Source organism: Ictidomys tridecemlineatus, chromosome 4, assembly GCF_052094955.1.
Source record: "Ictidomys tridecemlineatus isolate mIctTri1 chromosome 4, mIctTri1.hap1, whole genome shotgun sequence".
NCBI lineage: Eukaryota > Metazoa > Chordata > Mammalia > Rodentia > Sciuridae > Ictidomys > Ictidomys tridecemlineatus.
In genome coordinates this window covers 82,600,779-82,613,760 of record NC_135480.1, presented here as the reverse complement: position 1 = coordinate 82,613,760, position 12,982 = coordinate 82,600,779, and the positions used below count along the sequence as shown (strand labels likewise).

The 12,982-nt window shown below is 37.0% G+C and overlaps 1 pseudogene; it reads right to left on the bottom strand.

Annotated features, from left to right (window-relative positions):
- Positions 1-4,313: 4,313 nt before the first annotated feature.
- On the bottom strand, positions 4,314-11,654 carry LOC101963567 (E3 ubiquitin-protein ligase DTX3L pseudogene; annotated as a pseudogene).
- Between the last annotated feature and the right edge of the window lie 1,328 nt (positions 11,655-12,982).

The window sequence follows — 12,982 nt, the reverse complement described above, 5'->3', positions numbered from 1 at the left end:
TAGACACCGTAGCAGTTAGAAGCTTATTTCATGGAACTAAAATGTGGCTTTAAAGCCTCACCAGGACAATTTAGAATGCTACTATTTTTAATTCCATTTAATGCTTTTCTAATTATTTTAAAAATTGAACTAGCTGATCGATTCATGAAACCAATTGTCATAATTTGTAATATCAACACATTGGTTCTGCATAAAACAGAGGTGCATAAATAAATCTACTCTGATTAAAATACATTATGTTCCCTAAAACAAGGGAAAACTCTGATTTCTTGTTTTTCTAAATTTTGCTAGATATCTTACTTGTTCCAGACATTTCAACTGCACCCTGAATACACATGTCCAAAATGTATCATATTTCTCCATGAATGCATTTTTCTTCTTTCCCCCCATTTTTTATTCTAAGTAGCAACAAGTCATGCAAGAGAGACCATGAGCATTAGCAGTTATGGGAAGCTTTTCCTCATATATATCACTAAATTCTACAGATTTTATTGCTAACTATGTCTCAAAGTTTTCTTTTATGCCATCCCCATTACCTATGCTCTGCTTCAGATCCTCACCCAATGAAGAAATGCAGTCACCTCTTAACTCTTTATTTCTCCCTTTATTTCTGTTCTGCTCCAATAATTTCTACAGAAATAATCATTTATTTATTTATTTATTAATAATTTTTATTGTTGGTTGTTCAAAACATTACATGGTTCTTGATATATCATATTTCACATTTTGATTCAAGTGGATTATGAACTCCCATTTTTACCCATATACAGACTGCAGAATCACATCGGTTACACATCCACTGATTTACATATTGCCATACTAGTTAGTTATTCTGCTGCCTTTCCTATCCTCTACTATCCCCCCTCCCCTCCTCTCCCCTCCCCTCTTCTCTCTCTACCCATCTACTGTAATTCATTTCTCCCTCTTGTTTTTTTTTCCCTTTCCCCTCACTTCCTCTTGTATGTAATTTTGTATAACCATGAGGGGCTCCTTCCATTTTCATGCAATTTCCCTTCTCTCTCCCTTTCTCTCCCACCTCATGTCTCTGTTTAATGTTAATCTTCTTCTCATGCTCTTCCTCCCTACTCTGTTCTTAGTTACTCTCCTTATATCAAAGAAGACATTTGACAATTGTTTTTTAGGGATTGGCTAGCTTCACTTAGCATAATATGCTCTAATGCCATCCATTTCCCTGTAAAGTCTATGATTTTGTCATTTTTTAATGCAGAGTAATATTCCATTGTGGATAAATGCCACATTTTTTTAATCCATTCATCTATTGAAGGGCATCTAGATTGGTTCCACAGTCTTGCTATTTTGAATTGTGCTGCTATGAACATCTATGTAGCAGTGTCCCTGTAGTATGCTCTTTTTAGGTCTTTAGTGAATAGACCAAGAAGGGGAATAGCTGGGTCAAATGTGGTTCCATTCCCAGCTTTCCAAGAAATCTCCATACTGCTTTACAAAATGGCCGCACCAATTTGCAGTCCCACCAGCAATGTACAAGTGTACCCTCTTCCCCACATCCTTGCCAGCACTTGTTGTTGTTTGACTTCCTAATGGCTGTCAATCTTACTGGAGTGAGATGGTATCTTAGGGTGGTTTTGATTTGCATTTCTCTGACTGCTAGAGATAGTGAGCATTTTTTCATGTACTTGTTGATTGATTGTATGTCCTCCTCTGAGAAGTGTCTGTTCAGGTCCTTGGCCCATTTGTTGATTGGGTTATTTGTTATCTTATTGTCTAATTTTTTGAGTTCTTTGTATACTCTGGATATTAGGGCTCTATCTGAAGTGTGAGGAGTAAAGATTTGTTCCCAGGATGTAGGCTCCCTATTTACCTCTCTTATTGTTTCTTTTGCTGAGAAAAAAAACATTTTAGTTTGAGTAAGTCCCATTTGTTGATTCTAGTTATTAACTCTTGTGCTATGGGTGTCCTATTGAAGAATTTGGAGCCCGTCCCCACAGCATGTAGATCGTAGCCAACTGTTTCTTCTATCAGACACCGTGTCTCTGATTTGATATCAAGCTCCTTGATCCATTTTGAGTTAACTTTTGTACATAACAAGAGAAAGGGATTCAGTTTTATTTTGTTGCATATGAATTTCCAGTTTTCCTAGCACCATTTGTTGAAGATGCTATCCTTCCTCCATTGCATGCTTTTAGCCCCTTTATCAAATATAAGATAGTTGTAATATTGTGGATTGGTTTCTGTGTCCTCTATTCTGTACCATTGGTCCACCCACCTGTTTTGGTACCAGTACCATGCTGTTTTTGTCACTATTGCTCTGTAGTATAGTTTGAAGTCTGGTATCGCTATACCGCCTGATTCACACTTCCTGCTTAGAGTTGTTTTTGCTATTCTGGGTCTTTTATTTTTCCATATGAATTTCATGTTTGCTTTATCTATTTCTACAAGAAATGCCATTGGGATTTTGATTGGCATTGCATTAAACCTATAGAGAACTTTTGGTAATATTGCCATTTTGATGATGTTAGTTCTGCCTATCCATGAACAGGGTATATTTTTTCATCTTCTAAGATCTTCTTCTATTTCTCTCTTTAGGGTTCTGTAGTTTTCATTGTATAAGTCTTTCACCTCTTTTGTTAGGTTGATTCCCAAGTATTTTATTTTATTTTTTTGAGGATATTGTGAATGGAGTGGTTGTCCTCATTTCCATTTCAGAGGATTTGTCGCTGACATACAGGAATGCTTTTGATTTATGCGTGTTGATTTTATATCCAGCCACTTTGCTGAATTCATTTATTAGCTATAATAGTTTCATTGTAGACCCTTTTGGGTCTGCTAGGTATAGAATCATGTCATCTGCAAATAGTGATAATTTAAGTTCTTCTTTTTCTATTTTTATGCCTTTAATTTCTTTCATCTGTCTAATTGCTCTGGCCAGTGTTTCGAAAACTATGTTGAACAGAAGTGGTGAGAGAGGGCATCCTTGTCTTGTTCCAGATTTTTAGAGGGAATGCCTTCAATTTTTCTCCATTCAGAATAATGTTAGCCTGAGGCTTAGCATAGATAGCTTTTACAATATTGAGGTATGTTCCTGTTATCCCTAGTTTTTCTAGGGTTTTGAACATAAAGGGATGCTGTACTTTCTTGAATGCTTTTTCTGCATCTATCCAGATGATCATATCGTTCTTATCTTTAAGTCTATTGATGTGGTGAATAACATTTATTGATTTCCGTATATTGAACCAGCCTTGCATCCCAGGGATGAATCCTACTTGATCATGGTGCACAATTTTTTTTGATATGTTTTCCCCCTATATATTTATATTGCTCTTGTATAGTCGCAAAATCTCCCTTGCAGGGGCGGGCGACGGCTATGTCCCTCCTCCAATTGGGGTGATCCTTCAACTAGGCTGGCAGGTGCTGGGCCCCTTCTCCTACCTTGCGGGCGGCAGCTGGGCCCTTCCTCCAATTGGGGTGATGTGTCTACCATGCTGGGAGGTTGCTGGGTGTGTTCTGCTGGTCGGTCACAGGTCTGCTGACCTTGCAGCGCCTGCGGCGGCTCTGCTTTGCCCCTCCTCCACTTGGGGTGATGTGTCTACCATGACGGTGGGCCGCTGGGGTGTTCTGCTGGTCGGTCACAGGTCTGCCTACCTTGCAGTGCAGGTGGCGGCTCTGCTCTGCCCCTCCTCCACTTGTGGTGAAGTGTCTACCACGCTGGCAGGCCGCTGGGCGTGTTCTGCCGGACGCAGGTCTGCCAGAAATAATCATTTAAAACAGATATCATAACATGCCATTTCTTTGCTTAAAACCCTTCAATAATTTGGGTCCAAAGAACAAAATTACAAGAAGACAGGACTAAAAGTGATGGCTTTAAAAAAATAATCCTTGTCTCAAGAATTTTTTTACAAACAGATATGAAAATGTCTATAATAATGTAAAATAAGGTAAAATAAAACAGTAATTTGAAGAGAATTTTAGGAGGCAAGTGAGGTGGCTCTTTCAGGTCACAGTCTAAGGGACTTATTCTCTTAGGAGGTGACATTTATGGTGAAATTTGATTGATAGCAAGCAATCATCCACATGCAGTACGGAACATGGGGATTCCAGGGAGGGGCAACAGTGTTCCTATGGCAGCAATGAATTTGGCATAAGTATTCAAGAGATTGAGGACAAATATGCACAGAGTAGGAGCACAGGAAGGTACAGAGTAAATATTATAACTCAATGTGGGATAAGTAGATATTAAAAGTCATGTCAGGTAAAAACTTTCACAGCAAAATAAGACATTGGCACTCATCCCCACACAATGTAAAGCTAAATACTAACATGATATGGTTTATATATTTTTTTTTCCAAACATGGATTTGATTTTATTTAAAGTGGATGAAAAGACCTTCCAAAGAACAGAAGCAGTAATCCAAATGCTCAAAAACCACTCACACCATGCAAATTGCATTTACACACAGAATGCAATCCAGAAGTTAATAGAAACTAAACTTCTGCTTCTTTGGAGTAAATTTAACCAAAAGATCAGAAGATAGAAAATAATAAGTGATAACAATAAAGAATTTAATGAATCATGAAAAACTAAATGTATAATCTGATTAAAGAGAGAGAGAGAGAAAGAGAGAGAGAGAGAGAGAGAGAGATTCTTTAGTGTAATTTTCCTTAACTCTCTGCACAAGGAGAAGATTCTGGGTTTTTAAGATTTTTTTTTTAATCAGACCAATACCTTTATTTATTTATTTTTCATGTGGTGCTGAGAATTGAACCCAGGGCCCCGCACCTGCTAGGCGAGTGCTCTACCGCTGAGTCACAACCCTAGCCCCAGTTTTTAAGACCTTTGAATAGGACTTTCCTGGAGGAAATTTGCTTTTGAGCACTGTATAGGGGCTCATTTCTGAAAGAAGCCTAAAATAATTGGAACTCCTTGGCCAGCTCCATGGAGAAGTACCTCAGTGGGAAGGCAGTACGGTGGTGGGATATAGAAATCCTGGAGCAAGTTTACCTGGTTCAAATGCTAGCACTTTCATTTATTAACTATGATCTTTGGTAATTTACTTATGCTTTCTATCAGTTTTCTTGGCTATTTTCTCTTTCTTTCTTTCTTTCTTCTTTTTTTTTTCTTTTTGGTCCTGGGGATTGAACCCAGAGCCTTGCACATGCTAGGCAAGTACTCTACCCCTGAGCTATATCCCCAGTCTAGTTTTCTTGGTTAAAAAAAGGGAACACTAGCCATGCACAGAAGTGCACACCTGTAATCCCAGTGGTTTAGGAGGCTGAGGCAGAAGGATTGCGAGTTCAAAGCCAGTCTCAGCAACTTAGTGAGACCCTAAGCAACTCATCGAGACCCAATCTCTAAATAAAATACAAAAAAAAAGGTCTGGGATATGGCTCAGTGACTAAGCCCCCTTGGGTTCAATCCCCAGTACCAAAAAAAAAAAAAAAAAAAAAAAAGCTAATTGTACTAACCACACAGATGTAAAGCTCTTATAAGGGTTGTGACAAGGGAAGTACTCAATAAATATTATTACCTGATTGGAAAAAAAAAACTTAATGTGTGTTCATGTGTATCTTTAGGAAAAGAACAAGGCATCTTGCTCACCAGTTTGGGAGAGTGTACAATAAATAACTGGATGATTTGCTATAGTAGCTTTTTTTCTGACTTGGAGAAATATTTAAAAGTAAAAATCTTAAATGAGACATATTTCTTGTTGTAGGCTTTTTTTCCCCAGAGAGAGGATTAGAAAGATTTTAAGAGTGAAAACATGAATTGATGAGATTTAGTGAACAGACAACAAATGACTTCATTGGAGCTATAGTTACTGTAAGTGGTAGACAATGGAAACTAAAGTAAGTTTACTTATTTGTTAAAAATGGAAGCAGGATAATTCAAAAGTACAACATATTCAGTGGCGGGGGCATCTGTTCAAAAACATGTAGCAATTCTACGGCAAGGCAAATGCGACCCATGGGACAGGTTCCCAGGATCAGAGAGGAGCAAGAGTTAAGTCAGGAGCTTGGTTAGGAGTTCAGCCACCAAGAATAGTGGAGTTAAGAAACTCAGTTTTCCAAATGAGTGGTGAGGACTCCAGAAATGGCTTCCTGCTTCCGTCAAAGATTTTAAAAGTATATATCTCTTTGTGGACCTCCTCTAACTTGAGTCAGAAAATAAAAATGTATTAAGCACCAACTGTATTCTATGTTCTATGTCATTAAGAAATACGAGTCTTATTTCACTTATTACCAAAGGTTGCCCCATCTCTGTTCCTGGTCACTTTTCTTGCCATGGGGAAGGAAGAGGGGGGCATGTGGCTCTCTAATTTTCCATAAGTAAAGCCTTGTTTTTCCTCTTCTTTTTACAGAAGGCTCTCACCTTTACCAGTGGAGGTTAAAGAGAAAGAAAAGAAATAATTAAAGTACTTCCTTAGAGATGGGAATAAAAGGGGATCCAAGAAGTGGGGGCGAATCTCAGTGGCCCTGGGTTCTACCCCCAACTCCATAAAAAAGGAAAGAAAAGGGCCAATTGGTTGCTATAGTACAATGAAAGGATGAGAAGATTATTTCAGACCCACCCTTCACCCTCAACCATAATACAAGAATGAGACATACTTTCGCAGCAAAATTATGCAGCTCTTGGGGGCTTCTGCCTTCCATAAAAAGGCTACACTCCAAAGTGATAGACTAGGTTTCTACTCTTATACAAACCACTTCTCGAGATGCAAATTTTTAAAAGGTGTTTCTATAGAAGGATTGCATTAACATAACCTTCTAAAATATATCCTTTGAAAGACATTCTTCCAGCAGTTTTCTTACTCAATTCCTTTAGCTTTCAGTTCCTCCTTGACACGTTCCAGGTAGTGAGGATCAGGGTAGCCATAATTTTCTGGTCCTCCAGACCAGGATGTTTTGTGATATATATCATTCTATGTAATGACATTTGAGATTCCTGATGTTTGAGATTGCCCCACTGTAAAAATCAGCTTTTGTTCAAAGGCTTTTAAAAGTAGTTCCAAAACCTTCTTTCCTTCCTTATTATCAGGCAAGTATGCAGTTCACTGTATTCCAGAATAAGGCTTTCCTGGGTTTGGATGCTTGTTCGTTTGTATGCCTCCTGACATATTATATGTAATGACAATGGTGCCACAGGATGGATAACCCGGAATTGACTGTTTTACAGTTCTGTGATTCATAGTTCCTTCTGGTTGATTCCCTTTCTGGACGCCATAAGAAGTCTGACACACGGGGCAGACAGGCCTATAAGAAATGGCTTTATCTATACAATGCCTGCAGAATTCGTGCTTGCACTTTGGTAGTACTTGTTTGTCACTCATGGTATCCATGCAGATGACACAGAGGTCCTTTTCCTTATTGTCTGCTTTGGAGGCCACAGAACTTGCAGAGTCCTTGAATGGAGGTGAAGCTGCTTTTGAATTATTACTATCAATGTCCATGGGTGTTTCATGATCTTTGTTCAATTTCTCTCCAGCTGACAGTAACAGGTCCCCACTCTTTAAGACATATTGCTTTGCCTCTGCAACATGATTTGGCAAACCAGTCAAAGTCATTGACTCTCGACTCAGTACAAAGTGTATATCTGGATGCCTCTTTCTAAAGTCATCAGCAAACTTAATCCCACGTAAGTGCTGTTTCTCCTTGCCCAAAGTTTTCAGTAAAAGGACTTCTTTTGTCAGCTGACAGGTGGCATGTTGAAAGGCATCGATGAAACTTGCATAAGCATGCACAGACAGATCTATCTCCTTATCCTTTGGATCAAATAGAATGCAGGTTTTCTGACCTTTCTCCCTAACTTTACTATGACTATTGTACTTTTGCTCTATCTCTACTATCTTTTGGAGTAACTGAGCTTCTAGAAGCTTATAGTGAACAGTATGGTTTATATTTTTAAGAAAATGTTCTGGCTATTGAGAAAGGAATAGATTCATAAAAAGGCAAATGGAGAAACTGTATTCATGTAGCAAGGAATGATGCTGCCATAGGTAGAGAGGGAGACATGCAAATGAAAAAGTAACTATGCATATGGAGGCACATTCTATAGTGAGAGATTGGATCTGGAGCATTAAAAAAGGAAGGAACTAAGAATAGATCCTGAGTTTATGTATTTATTATTGATTTTATTTATTATGTAAATAGATGATTGTACTATTTACTAATAATGAAAGAGATTTTGTACTAAACGGAGAAATAAGAGTTTTATTTGAAATGTATCTATTATTGTCTCGATATTGACCAGGAAGATCTCACTTGAGATTTCTGACATCCTTACAATAATCTCTGTTTAGAATACTTGGATATTCAGGATCTTCTGCTGATAAAGTTTTTCCCAGAGATTCTGTTCAAAATCACACAGTTTCCTTCAAAGAACAGCAACTAAACATCAAAGACAGAGTTACCTTTGAACTTTCAGATACCTCTGGCATGGAGAAAGAATTCTAACCAAAAGCACAGAGCATATGAATTATTTTCAAAATAATTAAACTTCAAGAATATACATAAAGGTCAATATTTACCATTAAGCTCAGTAATTCTAGCAATAAGAAAAAGTAGAATGATCTAGGAAAGCATCATGTTCATAAAAAAATAAGTTCAGAGAAAAAATATACATATATACACAAATAAAATATTGGCCCTTTCAATAAATTTGCAGAAAATAAAGTAAGCATTGTGCCTTTTGAATTTTTTATGTGTTATCCCATTCAAAGTTAACATACAACTTTAATTAAGTTAATAATGCCCTCCTAACCCTAAAACACACACACACACACACACACACACACACACACACACACACACACACACTCCTTAACATTTAGTTGCCTTTTCCTTGGATAACTAAATGTCACTTAAGAACTGAATTTGATCTTCTCATCCAGAAAGATTTTTAAAAATAGTGTATGTTGTAGTCATTAGAAAAAAAGCATTACCAATTTCACTGTCTTACAGAGAAGATGGACTGATTGGGAAAGAAGAATCACAGATGATGTGAAGAAGCAGAGCAACGTGGAAGGACTAAAGGAAAGATAAGCATAGCTCCATCAAATCAAATATTTACAGGGTAGAAATTTTAACAATTTTATTTTTGGAAAGGAAGTGTTTGTACTCCTAAGGGAAGAAAACTGTGAATCTAGAATTAAAATTAATAAATTTCTAAGTTCCACCTTGGTAATATCTTCAAAAGACAATCTCTCCAAATTCTGAGTACCAAGATCATGATATGCTAATTTTGTTCTTTACTTTGGAGTAGTGCTTTCTGTTGTACTGATACTTATATCACTGATAACACAGCTTCAAGATTCCATGGGAAATGCCCCCTCTTTTATGTGTTTTTGTCTTTCAATGGGTCATAATTTTTTAGTAAAATAGAGACTTGTTTTCATGAGCATAAATTCAGTATCAAATAAATATATACATATTCCAAAACTGTGCTCCACAAAGCTATAAATTGGGTCTTGTTATGATATTGATGGTGTACAAGAGGCCCCACTGCCTACTACAGCAGTGATTCTCAACTTCTCTAGTGGAACAGTGGTGACAAGTAGTAACATTCTCCAACAGAGCAGCTTTTCTAAACAGCATGGCCATACAGGAAGGCACAATTCATTTGCATGTGTGCATATGTATGGACACACACATACACACACACACAAAAAAAAATTAGAAACATCCCCTCGCTGTCAACCCTTTCAAGTCACTGACTAGCTGCTGAATGAAAATGTTCAGGGCAAGGAACTACAATGTATTTGTGTGTGTGTGTGTGTGTGTGTGTGTGTGTGTGTGTGTGTGTGTGTGTTGAGATCTTTTTCTCCATTTATTGGTACATTACAATTATACATAGCACTGGATTTGCTGTTACATTTTCATACATGCTCATAATATATCAGTATAATTTGATCAATTTCATTCTCTAGTACCTCCCCTTTCCCACTGCTCCTCCATCAAAGAATTCACTATATCTTAAGGTAACCCCTAATTTCACTTTTTTCAAGCAGTGCTAATAATTATCATAAAAATTATGGTCTTATATGCCCATTTTCTCAGTTGGTATTATTTCTGAACTTTGGCCATGAAATCTTTCTTCTATATAGTCCATAGGAATTGCCAATTCCATCCAGTTTCTTGCAAAAACATATCAAAGGACATCAAATTATTTCTCAAAGAATATGGAAATAAATTTTGGAATCTGTATTAGTCAGATTTTGGCCAAAGAAGCAGGAAAATTATCTATCTGCATGTACACAGGTATGTGTATATATGCATATGTGTGTGTGTGAATTTTTTTTAGAGAGAGATTCTACCTTATGCAGTTGTTGGAGATAGTTACACATTGTCTATGAAGCTCTTCCATTTGTATTTAGTGGTAGAGCCAAAAATTTGCAAAGTTGTCAGGAGGAAAAGATAGATGTGTGGTAATGGGAGCAGGACCTAGACTTGCATGTCTTGCATGTCTTGGGATTCACAAAGATGGCCTGGAATTTCCTCATGACCTTCAAGTTTCCAGCATTATCAAGTTGACCCTGAGCAGAGGCTAGAGTTCTTCATCAAGTTTCTAACTCTGGAGCTGGCTAACAGAGGAGCTGAAAGAGCATGTCTGGCAGAAGTCCAAGAGGCTGTGGTCCAGCTGCTGCCTATGCCAACAAGGTGAGCCAACAGATAAGTGAGAATGTGGCTTGTGGCTAGTACTTCACTTCCACCTGCCAAAATGTTGAGTGGTCCCTACTTAGGCAGGAACTGTCAAGGGAAAAAGGTACTGGGGAAAAAACAGTTTCAGCTGAGCAAGGGTAACACAATACAAATCTATAATATTGTCTTTATTACATATTTTATTATTAAATAAAAACATATAGCCCTTATTCTGAAATTGTTATGCAACTACATCCATGTGAATTTTCCACAAAGGAAATAAATCATTTATGGATCCTGAATGATACATAATCATAAATGGCTCCTGGATAAAGCATAAGTATCCCAAATCATGGGGAAAAGAGGCAAGGTGGACCTGCACGATACTGGGCAGATCAAGGGCTTCATTCTGCTACCTCTCTTTTCTAGTTAGGGAAACAGTGTGGAGTTAGATACCCACTCTTTCTTGGACAAAACCCAGAGTTAAAGCCATATCTTCTACCTACATAGTCTTTTTATGTGCATTTCATATATTTTCATAATTTATAAACTTTTTCATTTATAAACTACAAATCTGAAATATTATTATACTCAGAATCAACACTGCTGTTTTTCTTTCCCTTTCACTTGGGGCAAAGCAGAGGTTGAATTTTAAGACTGCCTTTACAAAGTCTTTCCAAACCTGCTGCTATTATCTTTTAACTTCCCCCATAATCACTTCTTCCTCAAACCTTTGTGACTTTTTCTTCTTCTGTGTGTTTAATTTTTATGGCTGTGGGAATTCATCAACTAAATTAACCCATGTGTTTCTGTTTAGAAATCCACATTTAGAATTAATTAGGGTCAACAAAAACAGCATGATTTATTGTTTTTCTACAGAGTGTCCACTTTCTGATTTGGACAGAATTTCAGCTTCGTATTGCTTTAGGTACAAAATTACAATAGAAAGCCAAGCAAACGTTAATTAAATATGATCTGAAGCCGTTCTGTACCAGCTGCTTCAACACTGATGGTGTTTCTGCTTTGTGAGCTGCATCACCCATGCGTCCCCATCAATGTTGAATGCAGCCTTGACCAAGGTGTTACCTAAACTTGGCAATTGGTGGAGACACATAAATGTGTGAGCAAATAAGATAACATGTAGGAGAGAAAATAAATCCTATTTACAAAACAAAAATATAGCCAGTATGCTCTTATTATAACAACATGAGAAACTTTTATTAATGTTTCCTGTTTTGTTTCTAAACCATTCTTGTTCTTGTCTACCAACATTTAAAAATTAGTTGATGTGCTGTGATTGCGAAGGTGAAATGAATAGATAAGGAGCTGCACAGCTGTTTACGGTTTTGGTTTATAGCTCTGGGACATACCATTCTGGAAACATTCTGTTCCAGTTCATTTTAACAGTAATTAGAAGTACCCCCATAACGAGGAGCTTGCTGTTGGAAACAACTTCATTAGTTTGGGTGATTTTATTGGTTTCCTTTAGGGTGAAGAACTAGCACTAATAGTTGTAATTTAATAGGAAAATTACTGAAGCAAGAAAGATTCCACTGAATCTTAAATGAGGCGTTAGACAGAAGTTTCCTTTCCAAATAATGAAATATAAGACGACTGCCTTAATCTAAAAAATTCTTATATGAATGCTCATAAACTAAATGTCATTCTGGTTAAATGTTTAAATATTGTTTAAATAAAACATCAAGTACCCATACAGAAAACACACAGGTAAAACTGACATACATTAAAAATGAATGTGCTCACGTAAAACATTTTTCTTCACACTTTATTTAAAGTAAGGTACAATAAACATATCCCTTGGAAAATTTGTCTTCTTTTAGATAAAGAGGATAATTCACTTTTCTAATCCTACTCTTCTCACATTCCCACTCTATTTTCGCCTTCCCCCATTTTCCCCTCACCCATCATCTCCCTAAGTAGCAACATTTTCTTTGTCATGAAAAGGATTAATGGGACAATCTTGTCACCTCTGGTACACACATGATTCTTTCTCTGCAAAACACTTTATAATCATTTAGGAATCTTTCCTCCCACTTCCAATGCAATGTGACTCAGCATTGCTTTCAGTATTTTACAGCAGACAAAATAGATTCAGAGGAATGTATCCAAAATTTCAAAGAAAACTAGCATCAGTAATCTGCGATGTAACCCAGTATCCTTTATCTTAGAGGCTATATTATGACACCTCTCCATCATTTGGAAACAATTGTCTTTTAGTACAAAAGAAGAAAGGTTGAATTATTCAAAATATGAAAGTTCACAATGCCTGGCTTCTAAAATAGAGAAGAAAATATAGGAGAAATTTTATATTTTGACTTCAAGCTGATCATCCAGATACAAAATGGTAGTG